Below are 27,026 nucleotides of genomic sequence, written 5' to 3'. Positions count from 1 at the left end.
CTCAGACTCCTAGCCTCAAGAGATCCTCCTGCTTCAGCCTCCCAAGTTGCTCAAATTACAAGCGTAAGCCACCCCCCCCCCACTATAGGATCATTTTCTTACTGAAATTAGAGTATTCTACATAAGTAGGTACGGAGTCTTAGATAACATACTCTCTAGCTATCGACTGACACCCTGAAAAATAAATTAAACCCATAAAATCAGTGCCAGAGTAAGCAAAAATCAGTAAGGCCTCCATACGGAATATAAAAACCAAATAAAAACTAGTGTGTACATTTTTCCATGTTACTTGTGTTACATGACATATATTATAAAAATACAAAAATTATGTAATAATATTCAGCAAAATGTTAGCTTTACCTCTGGGTTTAGAACCTGGGGTAATTTCAAGTTTTAAGTTTCCTTGGGTGAATTTTTTACAATGAACATATATTATTTTCAGGGTTAAAAAATAAGCTATAAGATCGGAAAAATATAGTCTGTCAAAAAATACGGCAATGTATGTATTCTTCCTGATTCACAGAAAAAATTAAACTGGTAGGAGAATTTTCTTAGTATTAAGATTTTCCTCCAAATTTTACCTGCCACAGTTTATCTGCCAGGACCTTACAAAAACAAGTATAACAGAACAGAGAAGCCAGAGCAGCATCAGGACACTGGCACACACACACAATCTCGCTTAGCTGAGCTAGTCCCCCCAGCCCACCTCCCAACCTGAGCCAAAAGCTGTGATTTTATATCACATACATATAATAACTACAGTTATTGGCCAGCCTGTCCACAGAAAACTATGGTCATTTTCTGTTACTAAAATCCTTTCTACTTCCTAAGATAGTATTAAACATACCAGTATTTCATGGTTTTCTATTAAAATTACATGACTTCCAGGTATTCTATCATCAGAACAAAAAATAAGGACCTGGAAACTTCCCTGTTACCAGAGGTGGAGCCTTATGACTACCCTTAGCTCTAGTCTAGAGACCAGAAAAAGGAAAAGGTGAATTCAGCTTCCTAGAGCTCAGGAGTAAATTACTTACTGGGTAGAATTTTGCCATTTTTTCAATTACCCTTCCCCAAAGAACTAATGTCACTCAAACAAAGGCCAAATGTGGTTTAATCTCCCAGCTAATCAAGCCACTCACATCAAGCTGAATTGAAACCATAATTAGAATCTAAATTTCCTGATCCTCTCTCTTCAAAGTAGCCTTGCTAATTGGGCAATTTAAAACTGGACCTTGGCAAACTAAAGAAGGACCCTAAGATCGAAACAGTGCCAGCCTTTTGGTGTCCCTTTGGCTTCAATCCCCATGAAGGTCACTCGCAGTCCGGCCATCAGTCAGGAGCTCCCTTGCTTTGGAGAAGAAAGCTGACTCAAAGAGTAAGCATTCCTCTCTGACAGTAAGGGCCTTATCCGCCAGGCCTAAATTCATACAGGAAAAAATTAAGATAGTAAACCGCTGCATTTACACTCCTGTCACTTTTTTCTTACAATTGGATTTAAAATGCGGGCTACTATAAAGAGTCCCTTGGCTACGGCTCCAGGGAAACAGAACATCCTTGATGCAAAATCATCATCTTTAGCTTTCTCTTAATCCACTTCTTTTGGCCAAATTCAGAAATGTCCTCTTCATCTCAACTTGAAAATTCATGTTTTCTTGTTCTAACTGCCGAAGGGTCTCCAGAGTACAAAGTTCAGGGCTTGGTTTCAAGCACTCTAACTCTAGGACATTTTAAGGGTGTCAACGCCTCAGAACACATCCACCCCGTGGGGCTGTACCCCAGGTGTGATGGGGAAGCCACGGTATAGGCCCCTGCAAGTACAGAATAGTACCAACCTATATAGGTTAATAAGCACGATGACCGGATCAGCCATGTGGTTAATTACTGCTGAACCAGACTGATATCAGACCCTAAACCCTGGCATACATTCAATGGATCACTCGACAACAACTGTAACACCGCGACAGGCCCTCATGCCGCAGCAACCAGCAAGACGGCACTTCCCCCAGTGAGCTCACAGGCCGGCGACGACAACAGGACATATAAGCAGAAATTATAAGTAAAGGCACCCTATGATCATCATAACCACTGTCATTTACTGAGAGCTTAGTACCTACTTAGAATTTTACATGTATTATTTCACTTAATAATCTTAATTACCCTATGACTTAAGTGTTATGAACCTCGGGCAAGTCATCGCTCCTTTTGGGGCCTGAGTCTCTTCATCTCTAAAAAGAGAATCATACCTACACCATGGACTGAGGTGAGGGTTAGGACACTCAAGGCGCTTAGGGAACTTTATGGGACGTGATGCCTGATAGCTGTTTCTATGTGCTGCTGTTATTAGTCACCATGCGGAAAGACCACGGAGAGAATGATGGTGATATGGATAAAAGGTGTGAGATAAAGGAAAGAGCACCACAAGGAAGAAGGGGAGCTGCCAGACCCCAGACGAAGCCCAAGGGCATTAGGCAAGTCCCTCCCCTCCCCGTCTGTAAAACGGGGATGACACCCAACCCTCCATCCGGGCACTCGCAAGGCTCTTCTGGAGGCCACAAGAAACTATCGTTAGCCACAGAACACAAAGCTAATGTCAATGACCCCCCGGCCCCCATACACTTTGTAAAACAATGAACTTTCACAGTGAGCCACAAGCCAAGTATCTATGGATGTTAAATAAATATTCTGGCCAGCATTCTAACAAAAAATCTACAGTGCGTGCTTTGTAAAAATTCCATGGTAGCTAGATAAAAAGTAAAGCACAGTAAACTCTTCACTACCTAGTAACCTTGAAGATCGTGCTAGAGCGTTACACTGGCACAATAATCCTAACTTTGATGGAAGGATTTGCCATCATTTTTAAAAGGCATCCCTGGGGTGAGCTGAGAAACCCAAATGCATCAGGGCACAGCAGGCTGGTTTAGGGCCCCACAGCAAAAGCTGCACAGCAGACCCACACGCCTTTTATTTAGGTTATGAACATTTCAGTAAAGTGATTTTCAAGCTTTATTCTTTATTATGTCCTGCAAAGTTTCCTTTCATTATGATACTAATGCAAAAGTTAACAGAAGGCAGTTTCCAACTCAGGCTGCTACACCTTTAAACACAGACCCAAGTGCCTCTGGCACTGTTTAAATCTTTTTGGTCAGTGATTTAAGATCACAGACAGCAAAAAGATGACTCCTGTCCTATGAGATTTTCTGAATAGAGGCCATCTCTTTCTTTCTGCAAGATCTACTTAATTCACCAGTTGGCAACGTACTACATTTTCAAATATGATTTGCCAAGAGGAGAGAAAGAAAACACAATGGTTTCACCCCTTAATGTGTCACATGAAGGATTTGCGACCACAAAAGTGCCATTCAAACATCCTGATTCAGTAATTCTTGTTCTAATAACCAAGCATTCATGTAAAGATGAACATACAAAGAAAAGCTATTGAAGATCTACTTGTAATAAGAGATTAGACAAATTAAAATGCAACAGGATAAAGTACTGAGCAATGGAAAATGGTTATTTCCAAAAATTCTTTCAATGAGATGGAAAATATTCGTAAGTTTGCTAGACACAGCCGAATACAAAACATATAAAATAGGTTTCCTATTGTTTTTAGAAAATACATGGGGACATAAAAAAAGAATAGAAACGTTTAGAAAATATTATTAGAAATGTAAATGAGCATGATTTCTTTTTTGTCCCTATTTTCCAAATTAGCTAAAATTAGCCTCTATTAATTACCTAGTTGGCAAAAACCAATCCTTTAAGAATAGACATGAAAACTGAATTGGTTATATCTGACAATTCCGTTAAGTTATCTAATATTTATGTTACTTACTCTTTGGTACAACTACTCCAATAACCGGGAGAGAAGGCGTATTTTGCAACAGTAATTCAGGTAAGAAATATCTGTCTTCCAACTGTTATAATCAACAAATGGAAATGTTTACACTAATCAGAATGTCTTATGTTTAAGTAAGAGACAATTATTCTAAGCAATATAATACCAAATGCACATCTCTACAGGGTACACGGGCACTTCATAGTCAACCACCAGTACAAGTAATTGGAGACTGTCCAATCAAGTCGCCCATTCTCATCTGAGTGCAGACAGATTCTGCCAGGCTAACGTCAGACTCTGTTTCCAAATGAAATTCTTCAGGAAGAAACAGTACAGGTCAGCAAGACTACGTTTCAGCTCTAGATGGTAACTTCTCTCACCTCAATACAAGAAGAAATAGGAGAAAACTGCTTATCTTCCTTAATATATGGAATAGACATTCATCAACAAATACCCCTCCAAAGGAAAATGCTGCATTTTGATTCTAATCCTAGAGTCTCATCAAGGTCTTCGACAACTGAGATACGGACATATCAGGGAATAGGAAGGAGGTCATAATTTTGAAAGAACAGTTTCTCTGCTTGTCCTTCTCTCTCCTTTTATGGCATTAGAAAATCCTGAGCTTAAGAAATAGGTTTTTTTCTAACCTCAAGATAAGTAAAAACTGTCCATGAAGTAACGTTGTCTTCCATTTACCGCAGTATTTTATACAAATACATTTTCTCTCTCCAAATAAAATATACATCCATTTTTAAAGTTCAGATCACAAATATTTTTTACTTAAACTTGGCATCTCTTAACTTTCACTCGGCCTTCTAACTCTGGAAGCTACCTGGTCCTGGGGCTGGAGGAATTCTTTCATGTTTAGGGTCTGGCTCTTACACGCACAGAGCAAGTGCCAAGAGCTCCCACACCAGGCAAGGAGCACATCACCAGCTTCTTTCTAATCTTCCAAAGATCAGAGTATGGCTCATGATTCCTTCACGTAGCACAGAAACTCCTGCTCAACAGCACGGAGGGGGCAAAGTCTTTAGAGTCCAACTATGTTCTCAGTGCAAACAAGGGCTGAACAGAATACACCTCCTGAGCTTGGCTCAGAGATGCCTAATGTCAACACCACTCTCCAGGGACCGAGGGGGAAAGGGTCAGTCTTGTTTCTCACAGTCACTTTCAGAACACTGACCACTGTATTTGCAGAAAATAAATCACATCCAACCTCCCAGAATGAGCAAAAGAAATACCAACCTGGGAACAGTGGATGGGAACTAGTCCCAGGCATTGAAAAATTTGATAGTTATTCATTCCCTGTTCTAAGAACCATGAATTAGGAGAATGTGGGAACTTTTTACCTTTTTCTTCTGAAGTGGCTCTGATTTCAAAAACATTATCCTAAAACCCCAAAGAAAAGTACAAAATGGAAAACTTTTTCATTTTCAGAATGAATGCTAATTTGATTGAGAAATTTATACTGATCCCACTGAAGTAAATGAGTCATTCTTTGTGTCCACAGAGAGGGGAGAAGGGCTATAGCTCTGCGCTGTTTTAAAGGCTTTGGGCACCAAAGAGGCGGCAGTGGGTATTACTTTCAAGAACAGGAATTGACTAATGCACTTGCTAAGTACGAAGGCCTGACAATTAAGTTGTGAACTCGCCACCGTGTGCTTATGTTGGCAGCACTGTAGAACCACTCGCTGAGGCTCAGTGACATTGGTATGTCAGTGTCTCACAGCTGTGTTCGTGGTCATGTGTGGCGGTATCCTGTTGAGTGGCGTTCATTAGTATGTTTTTGTTTGCTATCACAAGAATGTTGGAACTTGAATTACGGCGATGAACAAACATACATAAATTTCTTGTTAAACTTGGCAAACGAGGAAGTGAAATGAGGGACATGTTAGTCAAGTTTATGGGGATAATGCCATGAAGTACAAATGGATTAAACATCTTATTGAGGGGAGAGAAGGCAACCCTGATGAAGGAAGGTCGGGGCAGCCAATAACAGCAGAACCGAAGACAACACTGCAAAAATTCATTGATTTGTGAGCCAACCCTGTCAGGACGCCAAGTAAACACTGATAGAGAAACAGTTAAGAAAATCCTAACTGAAAATCTTAGCACAAGAAAGGTGTGGCTCTTGCATCACAACACTGCACCAGCTCACACAGCACTGTCTGGGAGGGAGTTTTAGCCAGTAAACAAACAACTGTACTGGAACACCCTCCCTACTCACTTGATCTGGCCCCCAATGACTTTCTTTACCTGAAGATAAAGGAAATAATGAAGAGAAAACATTTTAACGACAACTCAGGACATCAAGGGTTATATGACGACAGCTCTGGTGGCCAGTCCAGAAAAAGAATTCCAAAACTGCTGTGAAGGGTAAAATGTGCACTGGCATCAGTGAAGAGCCTCCCAAGGAGCACTCTGAAGGTGACCACAGTGATTGCTCCCAGTGAAGCATGCAGCACTTTTTCTAGGATGAGTTCGAGAACTCAACTGTCAGACTTTGTATACAGAGAGAAGAGACTTCATGGTTCAGAGTACCTGAACATAAAAAGTGGAATGTTCTAACACTTAATGACCCCTAACGTTCACTAATGTCTTGTTCTGCTTTCATTTTAATGACTGTAACAGGACTGCCTGGACAGAAACTGATAACGGAAGAAAAACACGTCTGAGACCCTTCGGACCTCACACATTGTTTATCTCCTAAGAGATAATGTGTGTGACTGGAGGCTCCTCTCCCATTTACCTAGGCAGGTGCCAAGCAATACGCTCCATACACCTGTGCAGATGGGGATTCCCAGGCAAGTTATTCTCAGCAACAAGAGGCTGAGAGCAGATCCCTGGGGGAGAGAGTGGCACCTGTGTTATAAAGGGAGTTCACTCTCCTGACTTCAGAAAAAGCCAGTTGCAACTATGGCTACAGGTGTGTGTGCATTATATATACACATACATGCATGCCATTTAATATTTTAAGTTCAACTGGGTCTTCCAGTCTTAACTCTACATAGTAGAAGTTATTCTGCTTAACCTGTTTAGCACAACCATCTCATAAGGAACAAGGAAAAGCATTCGGTCATGACAGAGGGTTTCATCAAAAGGTTCCTCTGCAGGCATACAGTGGGTGGCAAAATAAATGTATATACATTTTTAAGAAAAGAAAAAACTGTATTTAAATTGTAATATTCAACACATACTGACAACAAAAGATGACTACAAGTCACGGTGAGCACTTCTTGTAACTGCAGAGTCAAACATGACTTGAGTATACATTAAGACAGTTTTTTTCTTTCTTAAATATGTATACATTGTTTTGGCATCCTCTGAATTTGACGGCTTGCCAGAGGTCGTACTGCACAAGTCATCTGAAGTATGTTAAATATCGGTAGCATCCTCTGCTTCTGGCAGAGGTAAATGGCTTCCATTTGGAAACATTTCACTTCATATTTATTCAAAAACCCATCAGCAGGATCACAAGGAACTCCCCAAAAGTATAAAAAGGTGAAATTCTTTACCAATGACTAAATTTCACCAGTTTCTAAAACTTACATAGTGATTAGCCCAAAAAACTTTTATTAAAAAATGCAAAACACAGTACCAAAAATACCACTAAGGTCTTCTATATAATTCAACAATTACGTCCTTCACAGTGGACAGTAGACGGCAAAATTATAGAGTTGAATTGCGAGCAGATAAATATTTCCTGAGAGAGAATAACACTGTGATATCTTCTAATTTCGTATAGTATAAAAACCAAAACTTTAGGACTTTTTGAACACAAGACCTGGAAAGCACAAACTGGTTCCAACATGAATGATGTATGGAAGATTCTAAGGATATTGCTATAATCTCATTATCCACCATGCATATATTATCTTCAAGAAAATCTAAGAATTAACAGAAAATAGGCTCTTTCACGGCAATCAAATCTCTAAATAATTCCTTTGTCTTTATATTTCCTTATTGCCCTCTCAGTTAAAATTAATATTCACATAAAACTTCTCCATTTATTTCAACGTCTTCATTAAATGTTAACAAAATAATGTTTTTCATAACTAATTACTAGAATTAGAAAAATAAATTCCAAGTTGCCAAGGAGGGGGGATTTCGTTACTGTTCCACACTTCAGCAAACCTTCTACCTCCATCTTTACTCTAGGCTGAGTCAAGTAAATTAAATCTTGGCTAGAAAGGAGGTATGTTAATTTAGTGACCCTTTCTGTAGCAAAAGGAAGAGAATGTTAACACTAAATGTTCTGGATTTTTTTTTTTTTAATTAACCCATAGGACTTTATATATTTTTAGTTATTTCTCATCTATTTGTTTGTTGTATCTAAGAAGAATTTTAAAGTATCATTAACATTTCGAAGCACTATAGCTAAAAGCACTTTAAAATCCTTTATCACTCACTAACCGGGGGAAAGGAGTCTTAATTAACAACCAGTTTGTCCATCAACTACAATAGCTACTCCATATGAAAGATGATCCAAGATCCATCCAGGGTTCATGTGCTATGTCCCAGGCACTATACTCAGCCACGGAGAGGCAATGTTGATGGAAGACTGCACTCGACTGCAGGAATCTTAAACAAACTTCTACAGCTCCACCTCTTGAAAATGTGCTTCACAATCAATCAGTCCTAACTAGTTTTGAACAAATTTCCTCCTCACATCGACACTGATAAATGGGAAAATTTTTATTAAGAAGTATAATGGTATAATCTTCTCCAAGCAACAGTATGATGGCTACACTATTATAAATAATCTAGATGGCTAAAGATTCACCAGGATCCTTTGGGAAATTCTGGGCAAGAATACAGGGACAGAGGCCACCAGAAAGTGTGGCCAGAGCTGGCTCTTTTCTGGTGCTAAGGAAGCCGGCCAAGGGAAGGCTACGAGGCGTCTCATCTAAATGCTCTGGCCAGCATTTTACTGTCCATGGGAAGGACTCCCTATGCAAGAGTCTGGATCTGAAATAAATCCATAAATGACCTCCATCTGTGGCAGAATTAGTGGCTGTGTGTGAAAAGAGTAAGTTGCGGAAAGGCCATTGTTTCAAACGGATTCATGACAATACAATGTGTCCAGTCATCTCACAGCCATGAACTGAGTTGATAAGATTCCAAAAACTTATACTATCAGAATTGTAGTCCATAAAACAAACAACTACTACATTTAATGATCTTTCCTAAACAGTAAATTGAGATTTGGGTTTTTTTTAAATACTGAATCTTAACTTTCCTTAGCCATATCTTTTAAAGAATCTAGAAACATCATCACTATCCAAGGTTTTGTTTAAAAAAGAAAGAAAGAAAGAATCCAGAAACAGATTTAGTTTATGCAAATATATAACTAAAGACAAAATTTAAGTTTGGTGTTTAAAAAAAAAAAATCACCCCTTCACAGGCCCCCAAACCATCAATGATTTCTCAACATATGCATGAAAAGGGTTCAAATTCTTCAACTAGTAACTGAGTCGTAGGCAAGTCAGCTCTGACCTAATTTTTCAAACCAATTTCCCTCTATACCACTTCACACATTCATCACTCCAGGCAAACTGAACTATTCTTTCTTATCTGAATACACTCATTGCTTTAGTTTCTTCTGTACCTTGCCTCATATATTCTATATGCATTAAGTCTCCCCAACACTGCTCTACAATTCCAAATTGCACCCACCCTGCTATGCCTAATTCAAGGGCATGTGCCAGAGCCTCCTGTGAGAACACCCACAGTGTGGGCTCCCTAGGTAAGTCAGAACATGAGCTCTGAATATACCTCCCCCTTTTCAACTCTTCCATGCACTAGACAGGCCTTGAGTAAAATACTGAGCCTCACTAACCTCAATCAGAACAACACAGGATCATAACAACTACTTTACCAAGTTTGGAGTTTCTGAGCAACATTTAATGCCATGGGCTCACATCTCAATGCTAACCATTGCAGACGGTCTCACCTTTGAAAACCAACTCTAACACCATGACCCTTAGCTTTCTCACTGGTCCAATGGGAGGAGCTGCACACATTTCATAACAGAACAATAATATAAGAGTCAGTGGGGAACCCTTGTCCCCAGTCCTGGGTCTCTACACTCCCACATTCCTTCCTCGGGGTCACCACCCTTCCACCCTCTGGTTCCCACTGCACCCCAGGCTCCCCTCCCCATGGTATTACTCGCTTGCTCCATCAGAAGCTTCTCCTCTGATGGCACTTTGCCTAGACTACCTGGCATTCGAGCAAGGCACCCTGACAAAAATAAATACATTAGAAAAACACTCTGAAGCAGTGGTTCTCAACCATCCTAATGCTGCGACCCTTTAATACAGTTCCTGTGGGTCTCGACCCACAGGTTAAGAACTGCTGCTCTGAAGAGTGCCAATGAGAATCAGAACATTTAAGAGATTCGGAGATGAAAAACAAAGGAAACACTTATTGAAATGTTGCTTATTCTTTAGAATCCAGTTCAAATAATAATACCTGACACTGATCAAATGCCTAACAGAGGTAGAATATACTATCACAGTATTCGACTGGGGGCTTCTGCAGTTTCCCCCACGAAGTTCCCTTAACCTTGGAGCCACCATCATACTTCATCAATTCATTTGTAATAGAATCTACCACAGCCCCCCCTGAATTTTAATTTTATCATATTACTTATACTACAAGTTCAGAACTCCAGGTAGATAAGGCTTATGTATATGACCTTTGTTTCCAATATATTCCCTGTCCTTTCTCCCTACAGAATAGGAAGTAAACAAATGGAGAGCTCAAAGCTTCTCAAAATAAATCATCCAAATCAGGAGATAATTCAATATCTCAGGGTTCCTCTGCCAAGTGATTCATCACCTCAGAGATCCCAAAATCAGGCTTGGCGCCCATAGCATAGTGGTTACGGTGCCAGCCACAGACACCAGAGCTGGTGAGTTCAAACCCGGGCCAGGCCAGCTAAACAATGACAACTGCATCAAAAAATAGCCAGGCGTTGTGGCAGGCACCTGTAGTCCCAGCTACTTAGGAGGGTGAGGCAAGAGAATACCTTGAGCCCAAAAGTCTGAGGTTGCTATGAGCTGTGACGCCACAGCACTCTACCCAGGGCGACAGCTTGAGATTCTCTCCCCCCCACCCCAAAATCCCAAAATCAAGGTTTGACTAGATCTAGAACAGCCTTCTCTTATCTAGCTAAGAATTCAATAAAAGTTTCTCAAAGTCAAAAAAATAAGTTTTACCTGAGCAGGGTTTTTATTACCAGTAAAAGAGTAAGAAACAACCGCAAACGGTCAACTGGAACTACAAGCGGAGAAGAAACAAAACCTCTTTCTGTCCCACCGAAGTTTACAGTGTCCAGGAGACATGAATATTCTCTTCCCCGCCAGCCAAATACTTTTCTTAGAAAGGCAAATTAATGCTTTACACTCCATACTCATGCGTAGTTATAGAAATCAAGGCGCATACACTACGGTAGAGGGTTTTAAGTTATTGGTCACATTAATGGAAGCTGAGCTATAGGATACATTTTGACCTTGCTGCTGTCCAGTATGGATCTCACCTCATTAAAACATCTGTTTCCTATCTCCAGCATTTCAGAATCAGTAACCTCAGGACAAAATGGAAGCTCCACCCCAACTTATTGGAGGTGGGGGATGAGAGCAGGTAGTAGTGAGAAAGAGAGACCGGTTGTGATTCTAGAATAAAATACTGACTTTCCCCTCCTATCTGTAGTACATTCTTTGACAATGGAAAAAAAAAAAAAAAACAACTAGAAGCTTCAGTTCACTAAAGCCTGAGAAGCCAAATGCTGAAACAAATTCGTCTGGCAAACCTGCTGTGTTTTGTGGGGCCTCCTCACCATCCAGTCCCTCCTGGGCTGTGCCGGCTCAAGACCTCCTTGGGATGCCAGAGGTGAGCTCTCAGAAAGGCTCTCCTCAAGCTAAAAATCAAGTCAGTTGATCAAATCAACAAACAATAAGCAGAAAAAAGCCAGAGGGGGAAAAACCTGCTCTCCCGAGATTTTTGGATCAATTCCAAGAACTCTCCTTCTCCCACTGCCAGCAGCACCTATCAATTCCCATAGTAACCAGCCCACGGCTTTCCAACTGGTCCAGGGGGTGGGGAGCAGGCAAGCTGCAGGCAGAAGCTCATGACTGCAGGACCCAAAACCCCAGGCACCAACCCCACAGTGACTCAGTGGCTCAAACCTCCTACCTGCTCATTCCCTAATTTCCAGATTCCTTGGATGGTTCCCTCCTTTTCTTTCTTCAACCTGATGCTGAGCCAAAGAAGGGAATCTTTCTCTAAAACTCTGAACAAAACAATTTTCTGTTTTATGATACAATTTTTGTTCAGGTCTACTTGGCAGTAAAAGCAATCATGGCCCCTTCACTCTAACTGTGCATAAATATTTACTGTTGAACCCTTTGCTTCAACGCTTACTGTGGGAGGAGGGGAGTTAGGGATTTCAGATCCAGGGAATGAAAAGGAGGAGATGAAAGAGCTCTGAAGTGGGTGGAGATGACCTTATCTTCCAGAATAGGGTTCATTAAACTGTGGTCAGAAGTGGGAACAGGAGCGAGAAGAGCACAGGGTTCTTCTGTCCAGCACACTCACTCAGGATACTGCGGTCAGGAACCAGGGCTCCTTACGGTGATTTCGAGGGAGAACGAGGACATCAGAATTGAGGGGGATCGGGAGGATGATTTAAGAAATGCGAGAGGAGGCTCGGCGCCTGTGGCTCAAGCGGCTAAGGCGCCAGCCACATACACCTAAGGTGGCGGGTTTGAATCCCCAGCCCGGGCCCACCAAACAACAACGATGGCTGCAACCAAAAAATGGCTGGGCGTTGTGGTGGGCGCCTGTAGTCCCAGCTACTTGGGAGGCTGAGGCAGGAGACTCCCTTGAGCCCAGGAGTTGGAGGTTGCTGTGAGCATGATGCCATGGCACTCTACCCGGGGGGATAGCTTGAGGCTCCGTCTCGAAAAAAAAAAAGAAATGCGAGAGGAAAAACAAAATCTACTTGATTCCAACATGTCAATCTACATAATTAACTACGCTGACAAGACTTCTATAACCCAAAAATAAGGTACAGAATCAAACCAGACGTGCCCAGCATGGGCCACGAACCAGTTCTGCAAGGTTTCACAGAGTCTGGCATCAGCCCTCTCTTTGCGATGCCACTATATTCTCTCGCCCCGCCCCCCCCCCACCATCCTTCCTTCTCTCATTCCCTGCTGTCTGCTCTCTTCTCTCTCTCATCTCTTCCCCCGTCCCTTCCCTTCCCAAATATATCCCCAAAAAAAAAGGAAAGAAAAAAAGGAAAGGAAGGGCAATAATGAAGGGGAGGGGAGGTGCTGTAAAAAGCAGTCAGTACTTAGGCAGTCTGTGTTTAACCCAGGGGAGACACTGAGTAATGCAATTACAGGGTTATAGTACATGCAGGTGTACGTTTTAAATTTCAATAAGCGATAGTTCCAAATACTTTCTACTGAGGATTCCACAGCAATATGGATAAGCTCTTTCAACTTTTACCTTTAAACTCTGATAACGGCACCTCGCTGACCAAATATGCCATGATAAAATAAATGATCTTAAAATATTCAGCATCATATATGCTGAAGGGACTATACGGAGACAGTAACGTTTGTTGTGATAGGAATGTAGGATGACAAATAACTTCCCTCTACACATAGTACCAATAACAGATCTTTTTAAGATAAACTTTTAATAAAACCTCATAAACAAAAAATTAGAAATATTTGCACTATATAAAAACAAATTACTGGGTGGCGCCTGTAGCTCAGTGAGTAGGGCACTGGCCCCATATACCGAGGGTGGCGAGTTCAAACCCGCCCCAGCCGAACTGCAACCAAAAAATAGCCGGGCATTGTGGCAGGCACCTGTAGTCCTAGCTACTTGGGAGGCTGAGGTAAGAGAATTGCCTAAGCCTGAGAATGGGAGGTTGCTGTGAACTATGATGCCACAGCACTCTACTGAGGGTGACAAAGTGAGATTCTGTCCTTAAAAAATAAATTAAATAAATAAATAATAAAAACAAATTGCTAGAGCATCAATGCTTTAAAAAATATCTAAATTAATATATACATTTACTATAATCCTAAGAAAATTATGAAAAAGAAGAGTAAAAGGGAAATTAGCTTTAATACCTCCTGATAGTAAACATGTTATACAAATGTAATAATTTAACAGGTACAAAACTGGTCCATGAGTGGCCATCAAGTCAATGGATGCAACAAAAATGCTAAAATGACTTCAGAAATTTGGTAAAATAAAATATGACATCAGTATAGAAAAGATAAATACTTAATAGATAGTTTTGGCACAACTATGTAACCATATGGAAAAGAAAATGGGCTACCAAATTATATCAAAATCATCTGAAATTGATCAATTTATTTTATAAACATAAAAAAAGAAACCACAAAAACTATCATTTTTTCATAATCTTGGAAGGCTTACAACCCTTCTAAGTAGAATATAAAATCTCCAAATCATAAAAGATTAATAAATTTGATTATGCAAAAATAAAAAATTTATACACAGCAAAATTTACCACAAATGACAAAATATATACCCACGGGGGGAAACTAGCAGCTCCCATCACAGGAAACAGCTAATTTCCTTTTTATACAAAAAGATTATCTTCATAGATAAATAGTCAAAGGATCCTAAGAGTCAACGCACAGAAAGAGCAAACCGTACGTAAGTGATAGTATATTCAACCTCACCTATAGCAAGAGAAATGCACAGAAAAACAGAAATAAAACTTCATTTCTTACCTAAGAAATCGGTAAAGATCAAAAGGTTAAATCACATACATGCTGTTAGCAAAGGAAAAGAAAAAGGTGTATTTCGCAGAGAGGAATGTAAATCTGTACAATGTCTAAGGTGGACAGTGTAGCAATACTTAAAGATATGAAGATACATATTCTTTAACTCAGAAATTCCTCTATGTATAGCTACACACTTGTAAGTTCTACAACAGCAACTACAGCATTTCTAATAATATCAAAAGATTGGAAGCAACTTAAAGTCCATCATTTAGAGACTGAATAAACTACATCCATAAATCAGAATAAAACAGATGAAAGTACAGTATAGCATGTTACCATGTGTGTAAAAAATACATTTTTATAATGCATATATACAAATGCAAGGTGGCAATAATCTGGATTGGATCCTGGAAAAGAAAAAGGACATTAACAGAAAAACTGATGAAATCCAAATAAAATCTATAGCTTAGTTTCACTGCATAAGCTTTGAGTCTTATTCTGTGGGCATGTAATAGCTACACAGAAACACAAACATTAAGTTTTTAAAAATCTAATTACTTTCTGATTAAACTTACATCATCCATGATATATACTTCTATATACTGCTAATGAGAAACATCAAGAATATATGTATTGCTTCAATACTTTTAAAATACTTTCCTCACTACACCTAAATATATACTACATTAGGCTTGCTTGTTAGATTTTAGGTCCTTAAAGGTAGGGACAGAGAGGGGTGAAGGGATTCTCACTGAGAATTTAGGTGGGAAAACACAGAGAAGCATTTTAATAACACTACCATCCAAGTTAACTTTCTAAATATTCTCCTCTGTGTTAGGGCTAGAGAGAATGTAGAGACAGACGAAACACAATCTTTATAGTACAAGTGGGCATATACAGTCAAGACTTGAGAAGGTGAAACTGCCTTGCGTCTTCAACATTCTCCATAGAGACTACTAAAAAGCTTTTCAGAGAACAGTTGTTTATTTTGCTGGGTAGAAACACGATAAAACTTCAGTTTAGACAAAGTTTTGGTCTATTATGTGTTCTCAGAAAAAACTTATGGATGGTATGCTTAAGAATGTCTAGGCAGGCCAGGTGCAGCACCTGTAATCCCCACACGGTGGGAGGTGCAAGTGGGTGCATCACCTGAGCTCATAAACTCAAGACCAGCCTACGAAAGAGCTAGACTCCATCTCTACTAAAAATACAAGTCCAGCCAAGCATCATGGCCATAGTGCCTGTGGTCCCAATTACTTGGAAGGCTGAGGCAAGAGGACTGCTTGAGCCTAACAATTGGAGGTTGCTGTGAGCTATGATGCTACAGCACTCTACCCAAGTGATGGAGTGAGGCTCTCTCAAACAAACAAAAAAGAATGTCCAGGCAAAAGAGAGCATTTTCAAATCCCACTGCTACGTTAATTTTCTAAATATTCAAAATCTGAAAGACAAATAACTTAGAAAATCCTCTGAATTCCTTAAAAACATTTTTTAAAAAAACTACTAAGTTTCTCCTAAAAGCATCAACAGTCCTGTCTTCGCAAACTCAGAGCTTTAGGACCAACACCATCCAGCAAGACCTCGGCAAACCACCTCATCTCTGTAAATACACATTTTTCATCTACAAAATGAAAAGATGACAACAAAGTTTCCTTCCAGGTGAAATTCTATTATGCCTCTTTTGTTCACACCCAAGCTCAAGACTTTACAATCTCTTCATACAAACACACACACCCCAGCACATGCATCTGGGAGTTGAGAGGAGGAACTACCTGTAATATTCACTTCTTATTTCCATAGTGGCTCAACATAAAAAGCAAACAATAGTGGCATAGAGAAGCAGTTCTCAAATGGGAAAGGGATTTATTTGGTAATATTTTAAAATTAAATGAAAATATATGTGTTATACAGTGAAACGTTCATTTAATTGCTTATTTATTCATGTAAAGGATTATGAAAGCTTCAAATTTGGCTTTCCTGTGATCTTTAATGTCCTCGTTAGACTCTGTGTAACTTCTACGAGTTCTTTTTTGAAATGTATCCTGCTATGTGATACTTTTATTACAAAGCACGGGAGATCAGAGTGATCAGAGTACTAGGAGAAAGGAGCAAGAATACTTATCCATGCACAAAGACACATCAATCGTCAGTGGATAGTTTTCTCCTAGCTTATTTAACATAATCCTTAGCTCTGGACTTTTGGCTTAAAATATGATTGTTTAAAAAGCAAAACAAAAGTCTGTGAGTAGCAGTTAAACGCATGCTGTATGTTTGTGTTATCAATTGAAATTTTCCTTTATAAAACACACAAATAACATTGGAATACCAACAAAGTAAGCTTTTGTTTCCAAGAAGTTCTTTTTTTCCCCCTACATATCTAGCATTTTATGATATAGGTTCTTCATAAATCATGTAAGGACAGAGTTTAATAAGAAACATACAAATGAGTTCAAATTTCCAAGGTGAAGGATACATTTCATTTGACCAGGATTTGAAATAATATCCCTCTTTAAGGTTGAACCAGAAAAGCCTTCCTGAAGAAATGAACTTGACTGTGTTTCCAAGGAGGGAAAGATGCCTGACAGGTGGCAAGAAGAAAGGGGGAACGCAGGGAAGAGAAATGAACGGGCAAAAGCTGCCCCTGTGTTTTCTCAAGAAGTAGAGTGACAGGGTGACCCAATGTGTGAGGAAGATTGTTTTAATCAGCACAAACAGGAGGGAGAGAATCTACACGCTGTGGCACAGCCGGCCTCAGGTCTCTCACTGGTACAGGACAAGGCTGGATTGAATGATGTCCCTGGCCCTGTTCAGCTGACAGCTTGCACCCTAGGAGACACCACAACATGTACCCAATGCAGGGCTCCCGGCTTATCAGCCCCATTTAACAGATGAATACAGTGAGGCTCAGAACACCAATGCAGTCTCCAGCTAGAGGGTTTTAGAAATAAAAAGGAGCAGACATGGTAACTATGGTGGAGAAAGAAGTGGCATATGAAGACTTAACAACTTCAGAAACCAAAGCTTCTGAACATAATTCATTGATAAATAAGTATTACATTATTTAAAGGATTACATTTAAAAAATTTTTTAAGTAGAGATCAAAAGGAAGAAAGAAATATTCCCCATCACACTAGACAATCATTCAAAGGAAAGGGAAAAGAATAATAAATACTATTTTCTACTTTGACACCAATAGTCCTTTAAGGGACACTGAAGGAGGTACGTGCCTACTCCTGCCCCAGCTGCAGCTCTCTTGAATTATGCATCCCCCGCCTGTGGGGTCCGCAGTGAAGCAGGTGCGATGGTGCAGAGACAAGACATTCCTTAGCCATTAGAACAGAGACTGGCAGTCACCTGAAAACTTCCTCCAAACCCTCACACTTAGCTTTACCTCTAATGCACAGATTCTAAAACTAGGGGTTATTTTTATATAAAACCTTAAAGGTAATTATAATTTACTTAGATAACTACTTAATTCACATCTGGTAACAGAATATAGTGCATAAATTAAAGCAGTCTTTAAAAATCTTCAAAGCCGAATATTGTAAGTTACTTATTTATAAATAACAAGTTCCTCAAATTTAGCCCTTACCCTGTGCCGTTTTTCCACATGAAATACGAGATTAAAGGATACATCCTCTGCTGATGACAGCCACTCTGATAAAACAATTAGAGAGTATCCATTACAATATCCTATAACCTGACAACTGCAGAGAGAGACATAGGCCCAGCACTAAGGACAAAGATACTGCCTGTAGCCTTGTTTATAACCAGGAACTATCAGGAAAAAACTGGTAGATGAGCAATAGGAAAATGGCTGAAAAAGTATGGCATATTAATCCCTCTGACTACTCTACATAATATTAGGCAGCAGTTAAAAAGGGTAACCTCAATTTCTATGAACCAACATGAACAGATAATCCACAGCATGTAACTGAATGGAAAAAAGTTATGGATATTAAATATAATACCAATTACGCAAAGGTTCTAAAATATAAAAATGCAAATTCTTTTATATTATAAAAGAAAACAAAAATACCAAATTAGCCAAGTATTAACCTGTGAAAATTAAGTAGGGAACCCAAAACAAGAGAGGTAGGGAATGAATGGGGGCTTATACCTTATAAATGGACTTAGTACTTCTATTAAAATTTTAATTTAAAAAAATACCTTACAAGAACATAGTAAGTTTATCAAGTTACTCAGAATTAAATAAAACAGTGAAATAGGCTCGGCGCCTATAGCTCAACCGGCTAAGGCGCCAGCCACGTCTAAGGTGGCGGGTTCAAGTCCCCAGCCCGGACCCGCCAAACAACAATGACGGCTGCAACCAAAAAATAGCCGGGCGCTGTGGCGGGCGCCTGTGGTCCCAGCTACTTGGGAGGCGGAGGCAGGAGACTCGCTTGAGCCCAGGAGATGGAGGTTGCTGTGAGCTGTAATGCCATGGCACTCTGCCCAGGGGGACAGCTTGAGGCTCTGTCTCAAAAAAAAAAAAAAAAAACAGTGAAATAAAACTATCTCTGAAACTACGGCTAAATGAAAAGGCCAAGAAGCAAATGCTGGGCAGACTGAGAGTAGCAGTACCAGTAATCGGTCTTCCCACCCAGACGGTAACAGCACTGTAGGGTCTGTCTGAAATAAGTACTTTGGAACTCTGGAGTCAACTGGAAGCTGGCAAATTCTAGGGAAAAACTTGGAGGGAACACTGCAGTTAATTTAAGTCAATTTTGCTCTTTGGCCACAAAGAGTAGCAGCTGCCCATCCCCCACTCCCCACCCCATGGAGGCGGCTGTGCACAGGTTCTAGAGCAGCTTACAGTCTGTAGGACCCAGGGTGGAATAAAAGGACCCTGTGCTCCAAACATCAGAGGTCTGTGCTCTGATCACAGAGATGCAAAGAGGCCACTGCGGTGCACTTCCCCTGATGGCTGCAAGCCCCGCCTCTCCAGGTGAAGTGACATCCAGGCATTTAAAGAACCAATGCCCTTCTCCCCACTCCACTTCAATTTTCACTTTACCCCTTTTATGAGCCAGATATTAAAGACCAGGACATTCAAAAGCATCTGACATATGGGAATAACTAGAAAGTGACCACACAGGCCTGATGCAATAGCTCACATCTGTAATCCTAGCACTTTGACAGGCCAAGGTAGATAACAGTTTGGGCTCAGGAGTTCAAGACCAGCCTAGGTAACACACTGAGGTCCCCACCGCTACAAAAAATTTTTAAAAGTCAGCCAGGCATGAAGGCTCACACTTGTGGTCCCAGCTACTCAGGAAGCTGAGATGGAAGGACTGCTTGAACCTAAAAGTTCAAGGCTATTGTGAACTTGATACCTCTGCCACTACACTACAGCCTGGGTGGCAGATTGAGAACCTCTTTGGAGGAGGCAGAGGAGGAAGGTGGCCATGTGTACCCAGGGAAAGATGAAAGCTCAGAAAAGATCTGAAAAGGCCTTAATTTTTATACCTCAGCCTACTGCCATCAATAAAACAAAGACAGTAACAACAACAAAAAAAAAACCCCAGCAAATCCTGAGAAAGGGGGAAAATCTGATTTCCAGAGTTACATTACTAGATTTAACTGGAAAACTCCAATTTTCAACAAAAATATCATAAGAGAAATAAACAGGACAGTATGAACCATTCAAAGTAAAAAAAAAAAAAATCAACTAAAACTATTCTTGAAAAACACTTGCTGGCAGATCTAGCAGACAAAGATTTTAAAATAACTATCTTAGAGATAAACAAAGAACTAAAGAAGATGTGGAAAAAGTAAAAAAAGTTATATGAACAATATGGAAATACTGAAAAGAAGGTAAGAAACCTAAAAAGAAACCAGAAAGAAATCCTGGAGCTAAAAAGTACAATAACTGAAATGAAAAATTCACCACAGGGATTATGAAAAGGCAAAAGAAATAATCAGTGAACTTAAAGATAGGATAATGAAAAATATTAAGTTCTGAAAAACAGAAAAAAAGATTGTAGAAATATGAACAGAAGCCAGGCACAGTGGCTCATATCTGTAATCCCAAGACTTCAGTAGGCCAATGTGGGGAGATGGCTTGAGGCCAGAAGTTTAAGATCAACATGAGCAACAAAAGGAGAGTGAGACCCCATTTCTACAAGAAAAAAATCCTTTTTTTAATTGACCAAGTATGGTAGCCCATGTCTACAGCCCTAGCTACTAGGGAAGCTAAGACAAGAGTATCCCTTGAGCTCAGAAGTTTAAAACTGCAGTGAGCTTTAACTGCACCACTGCCCTCCACACTGAGCAACAGAGTAAGACCCTGTCTTAAAATAATAAATAAAACAAAATAAATAAAAAGTGAACAGAGCGTAGGGGACCTGTGGAATACCATCAAGCTAACCAAAAATACGTGCTGCAGGAACTACAAAAGGAGGTAACAGAAAGAAAGGGTAGAAAGAACATTTAAAAAATTAATGGAGGCTCAGTGCCTGTGGTTCAAGTGGCTAAGGCACCAGCCACATACGCCTAAGGTGGTGGGTTCAAATCCAGCCCAGGCCACCAAACAACAATGATGGCTGCAACCAAAAAAAAAGCCGGGTGTTGTGGTGGGCACCTGTGGTCCCAGCTACTTGGGAGGCTGAGGCAGGAGACTGGCTTGAGCCCATGAGTTGGAGGTTGCTGTGAGCTGTGATGCCACAGCACTCTACCCAGCGGGACAGCTTGAGGCTCTGTCTCCAATAAATAAATAAATAAATAAATAAAATTAATGGTTAAAAAGTTTCTGAATTTGATGAAATATATGAATGTAAACATCCAAAAAGTTCAACAAACTCCAAAGATGAACTACAGGAGACCCCACAGATATACGTTATAATTATTTCCTAAAGAAAAAAGAATCTTGAAAGCAGCAAGACAGAAGCAACTCAGCACATACAGAGGATCCTAAACAAGATCATCAGCAACTTCCTCATCAGAAGCTTTGCCAGACAGAAGGCAGTGGGAGGAGATATTCACAGTGCTATTAAAAAAGAGAGAGAGAGAAACTGGCAACCAAGAATCTTATTCCAACAAAACTACCTTTTAAAAATAAGGGAAAAATTAAGACATTCTCAATAAACAAAAGCTGAGGAAGTTTGTTACCATTAGACCAGCCCTGCAAGAAATGCTAAAGAAAGCCCCATAGGGTGAAATCAAAGCACAATAGACAGTAACTTAAAGCCATGTAAAGAAATAAATATTTCAATAAGGGCAAATACATGGGTAATAATAAAAACTAGTATTATTAAAACAATACTTGGTACTTTTTGCACAAATTAATTATATTTTAAAAAATACGAGTCCAAATGCTAGTACTATATGTTGTAACTACACATTTTGATTTTCTACACGATTTAAGAGATTAAAGCGAAAATCTCTTAATAGTTCATTATTAGTTTATGGTTTTGAGTACACATGTATAAAGACGTAAGTTTGCGACATCAGTACTGAAAAGGGGTGGAGACAGACTGTTGCATATGTTATTGAAGTTGAGCTAGTATAAGTCAAATTAAGGTATTATAACTTTAAAATGTTAAATATAATTCCCATGGGAACCACAAGGAAAATAGCTGTAGAGTATATATGATAAAAAGGAATTTAAAGATTTCACTGTATTAAAAAAAGATTGTAGTGCAGGAAATGAGGAACAAAAAGCTACAAGGAATATAGAAAACAAATGGCAAATGGCAGAGTCCTTCCTTGTCAGTAATTACATTAAAATGGCAGACTGGATTTTAAGAACTGAGGCAACTATATGTTATGAACAAGAAATTCTCTATGGATTCAAAGACACAAATAGATTGAAAGCAAAAAAAAATAGAAAAAATATTTCATGCAAATAGTAACTAAAAGAAAGCAGGAATGGCTATGCTAATATCAGACAAAATAGATCTAAAATCCAAAAGGTTTACAGGAGACAAAGAAGGATATTATATATTAAAGACATGATAACAGTTAGAGGATATAAAAATTAGAAAAATTTATGCACCTAATGACCTCTGCAATATATATTTTAAAATTTTGGCAAACTAAAAGGAGAAACAGACAGTTCTAGAATAACAATTGGAGACTTTAATACCCAGCTCTCAATAATGGATAGAACAAATGCACTGAAAACAAGGGAATAAAGGACTCAAAACCAAGTAGGTAAAGAGACATTTACAGATCATTCTCCCTAACAACAACATCATACATTTTCTTCCCAAATGCACATGGAATGTTTTCCAGGATAAACCATCTACTGGGCCAAAAATTAAGTTAAGTCTCAACAGATTTAAAAAGATAGATACGGTTCGGCGCCTATAGCTCAACTGGCTAAGGCGCCAGCCACGTACACCTAAGGTGGCGGGTTCGAATCCCCAGCCCGGACCCGCCAAACAACGATGGCTGCAACCAAAAAATAGCCGGGCATTGTGGCGGGCGCCTGTGGTCCCAGCTACTTGGGAGGCGGAGGCAGGAGACTCGCTTGAGCCCAGGAGTTGGAGGTTGCTGTGAGCTGTAATGCCACGGCACTCTACCCAGGGGGACAGCTTGAGGCTCTGTCTCAAAAAAAAAAAAAAAAAGATAGATATTACGCAGGGTTTTCTCCAACCACATGAGGATGAAAGTAGAAGTAACAGAAGTAAAACTGGAAAATCCACAAAGTTGTAGAAATTGAGCAACGCACCGTTAAACAACCAATAGATTAAAGAAGAAATCAAGAAATACTTTGAGATGAATAAAAATGAAAACACAAAGACCAATATTTATGGGACACAGCAAAAGGAATGCTGAGGGGGACATTTATGGCTACAAATGCTTACATTAAAAAATAAGAACTCAAATCAACAAATTAACTTTACAACTTCAGAAAAATAGAAAGAGAAGAACAAACTAAACCCAAAGCTAGCAGAAGGAAGGAAATAACAAATATGAAAGCAGAGATAAATGAAATACAGAATAGTAAAACAACAGAGAAAAATCAATGAAACAAAAGTTGTTTCTTTGAAAAGAGCCACAACACTGACAACTGTGGTTAGCTAGACATACGAAGGGGATAAAAGGAACACTCAAATAACCAAAATCAGAAACGAAAGCAGGGACACTACATAGTGCTAATGATTCTACAGAAAGGAAAAGGAGTAGAGGAGAGTACTATGGATTAAACACAATCCCCATTAAAATACCAAAGTCATTGTTCGCAAACCTAGAAAAAGCAGGTCTATGAAGACTGACACTTAAGTTCACAAACTTGTCTAGAAAAAGTGCTACACACCTCATTGCTGAGTACCACTCTGGTCACCTTCAAGGTACTCCCTTGAGAAGCTATGCACTGATGCCCGCACCCAGTCTGCCCTTCTAAGCAATTCAGAAGTTCTTTTTCCAGTATGGCTATCACATGTATTCAATACTAAATTAGAACTAGTTGATCACCACTTACGTACATCTACAGAAGTAAAACTCAAAGGACATTAAATAGGAGAGACAGGGAGGAGGGGTAGGGTAAACACACACTTAACTGGTGCAAGGCACATATTCGGAGTGAAGGTCACATGTATAAGTTTGACTTAAAATGTACAAAAGCAAAATAAGCAGCCAGTATCGTGGGTACCCCAGTAATGTTCTGAAATTTCAAACAAAGGAACTCAAATAAAGTAAACAAATCTGTAAGAAAGAAATAACCCCATTAAAAAGTGGGCAAAAGACATTGAACAGAGATTTTTCAGTAGACAATAAACTTATGAAAAATGCTCAGCATCACTATTCACAAGGGAAGTCCAAGTTAAAAACCACAATGGATACCACCTTAGCCCTATCAGAATGCCTATTACTAAAACAAAACAAAACAAAACAAAAACAAAAACACACAGGGATTGGCATAGATGCTACAAAAAGATATGCTCATACACTGTTGGTGGGACTGAAAATGAGCAGAACTCCCGTGGAGAACAGTAAGGAGGTCCCTCGGAGTACTAAAAGCAGACCTACCGTTTGATCCAGCAATCACAAGAGTGGGATGGTGGGCCATCTACCTGAAGGAAAAGAAGTTATATCAAAAAGATACCAGTACAATTCGCAACTGCAAAGACGAAGAATCAACCTAAGTGCCCATCAGTTGGTGAGTAAAGAAAACGTGATACACATACACACATCCACGTGTGGATGAAGTATCTCAGGAAAGGTAAAAATAAACACCACCACATGTTCTCACTCGTAAGTGGAAGCTAAACAATGGATACACACAGTCATATAGTGCCATAAAGAAAATTAAGAACGGTCAACAGAGGGTGAGAGCTAATATCTTACCTTGCAGGTACAATGTACCCTACTCTGGTTACGCGAGCAGTAAAAGCCCTGATTTCAGCATCATACAGCTCATCCATGTAACGGAAATATTTTGAAGTACTTAGAAATTAAAAAATAAATAAAATGTAAGGGAAAAAACAGTACTGTGGACAATTGCATGTCAACAAATCAGATAACCTAGATAAAATGGACAAATTCCTAAAAATATAAAATTTACCAAGATCAAATCATAAAAAATACAAAATTTGAATTGACTTACAAGTAGTAAGGAGATGGACCAGTAATCAAAATCTCCAAACTAAGAAAAGTGCTGAACTTGACAGCCTCGCTGGTGAATTCTACCAAACATTTAAATAAGATCTAACATCAATTTTTCTCAAACTCCAAAAAAATTGAAGAGGAGGGGATACTTCTTAATTCAGTCTATGAGGCCAGCATTATTCTGATACAAAAACCAGACAAGGACACTACAAGGAAACCACAGACCTTTATCTCCTACAAACATTGATGCTAAAATTCTCAACAAAATACTAGCAAAATAAATTCAGCAGCATAGTTAAAGAATTATATACCATGATCAAGTGGGATTTATTCCCAGAAAGCAAGGATGGTTCAACATACAAAAAGTACCCCGAATGGACATCTCAATGCAAAAAGGCATTTGGCAAAATTCAACACCCCTCATGATTAAAAATACTCAACAAATTCAGAAAGGAAGCAAACTACCACAACATAATGAAAGTCATATATGAAAAACCCATCAGGAACATCACGCTCTATAGAGAAAGGCTGAAAGCTTTTTTCCTCTAAGATCAGGAACAAGGCAAGGATGCCTGCTTTCGAAACTTCTGTTCAACATACACTGGAATTTCTAGCCAGTTCGAGCATATAGGCAAGAACTAAAAGGCATCCACATTGGAAAGGAAGAGCAAAATTATCTCTGTCCACAGGCGATGTGACTTTTATGGAGACTACTCAAAAGATTCCACAAAAAAACTGTTAGAATAAATGAATCATGCAAAATAGCAAAAGGCAAAGCCAACATACAAAAATCAGTTGCATTTCTACATGCTGTCAATGAACGATCTGAAAAGGACGTTATGAAAGCCATTCCATTTACAATATCATCAAGAAGAATAAAATGCTTAGGAATTAACTAAAAGAAGTCAAAGACGTCATAAGTAAAGGGAAACGCTTCCCATATTCATCACTGGAAGACCTGACCTCTACATCCAAAACAATCTACATACCCGATATAATCTCTACGAAAATCCCAATGACATTTTTTGCATAAATAGAAACAATAATCTTAAAATCCACATGGACTCTCAGGGGACCTGAATAGCCAAAACAATCCTAAAAAAGAACAAAAGTGGAAGACTATTTCCTGACTTCAAAACTCACTGCGAAGCTACAGTAATCGGTCTCCTGGCATAAAGACAGACATACAGACCAATTGAATAAAATATAGCCCCCAAATAAGCCTTACAAATTTGGTCAAATGATTTTGGACAAGGATGCCAAAACCATTCAATGGAGGAAAAGAACAAAGCTTCTCAACAAGTGGTACTTGGAAAATCGGATATCCACATGCAAAAGAATGCAGCTGGACCCTTCCTAACACCACCTACAAAAATTAACTCAAAATGGATCAAAGACTTAAATATAAGACAGGGACTATAAAACTCTCAGAAGCAAAAAGGCAGAGTAAAACTTCACAGCACTGGATTTGGCAATGTTTTCTTGGATATGACAGCAAAAGCATAGGCAAGGAGAAAAAATAGACAATTCACAAAAATTTTCGAAAGTTGTACATCAAAAACCACTATCAATAAAGGCAACCCATAGGATGGAAGAAATATTTGTAAATCATATATCATGACTAATAAAGTACTCATAAAATGCAACAGTGAAAAAATAAACAACCTGAGTCAAAAATGTGCAAAGGACTTGAATAAATGTTTCTTCAAAAGAGATAAACAATGGCCAATAAGCACATTTAAGAAAATGTTCACCATTATGAATCATTAGGGAAAAGTAAATCAAAACCACACAGAGAGAGACCCCTTCACTCTTCAGGATGGCCGCTGTCAAAGAACCAGAAAGTAAGTGTT

At 39.3% G+C, this 27,026-nt stretch overlaps 1 protein-coding gene across 10 annotated transcripts in view; it reads right to left on the bottom strand.

Moving 5' to 3' along the window:
* The window catches only part of SIPA1L1 (signal induced proliferation associated 1 like 1), a 385,188-nt gene that overhangs the window by 265,959 nt on the left and 92,203 nt on the right, over positions 1–27,026 (bottom strand). For 2 of the 10 annotated variants that reach the window (XM_023507645.1, XM_023507647.1), the window contains one exon: positions 24,595–24,638. The exons of 7 other annotated variants lie outside the window; for them this stretch is intronic. The gene's annotated coding sequence lies outside the window, so the exon portion shown is untranslated. Of the gene's footprint in view, positions 1–4,670; positions 5,511–24,594; positions 24,639–27,026 lie in introns of those variants that run through there. One more of the 10 variants, XM_012812218.2, reaches the window with a different exon arrangement.

Source organism: Otolemur garnettii, unplaced genomic scaffold, assembly GCF_000181295.1.
Source record: "Otolemur garnettii isolate 467f Iridium unplaced genomic scaffold, OtoGar3 scaffold00196, whole genome shotgun sequence".
Classification (NCBI taxonomy): domain Eukaryota; kingdom Metazoa; phylum Chordata; class Mammalia; order Primates; family Galagidae; genus Otolemur; species Otolemur garnettii.
This window is presented reverse-complemented; position numbering and strand designations above follow the sequence as displayed.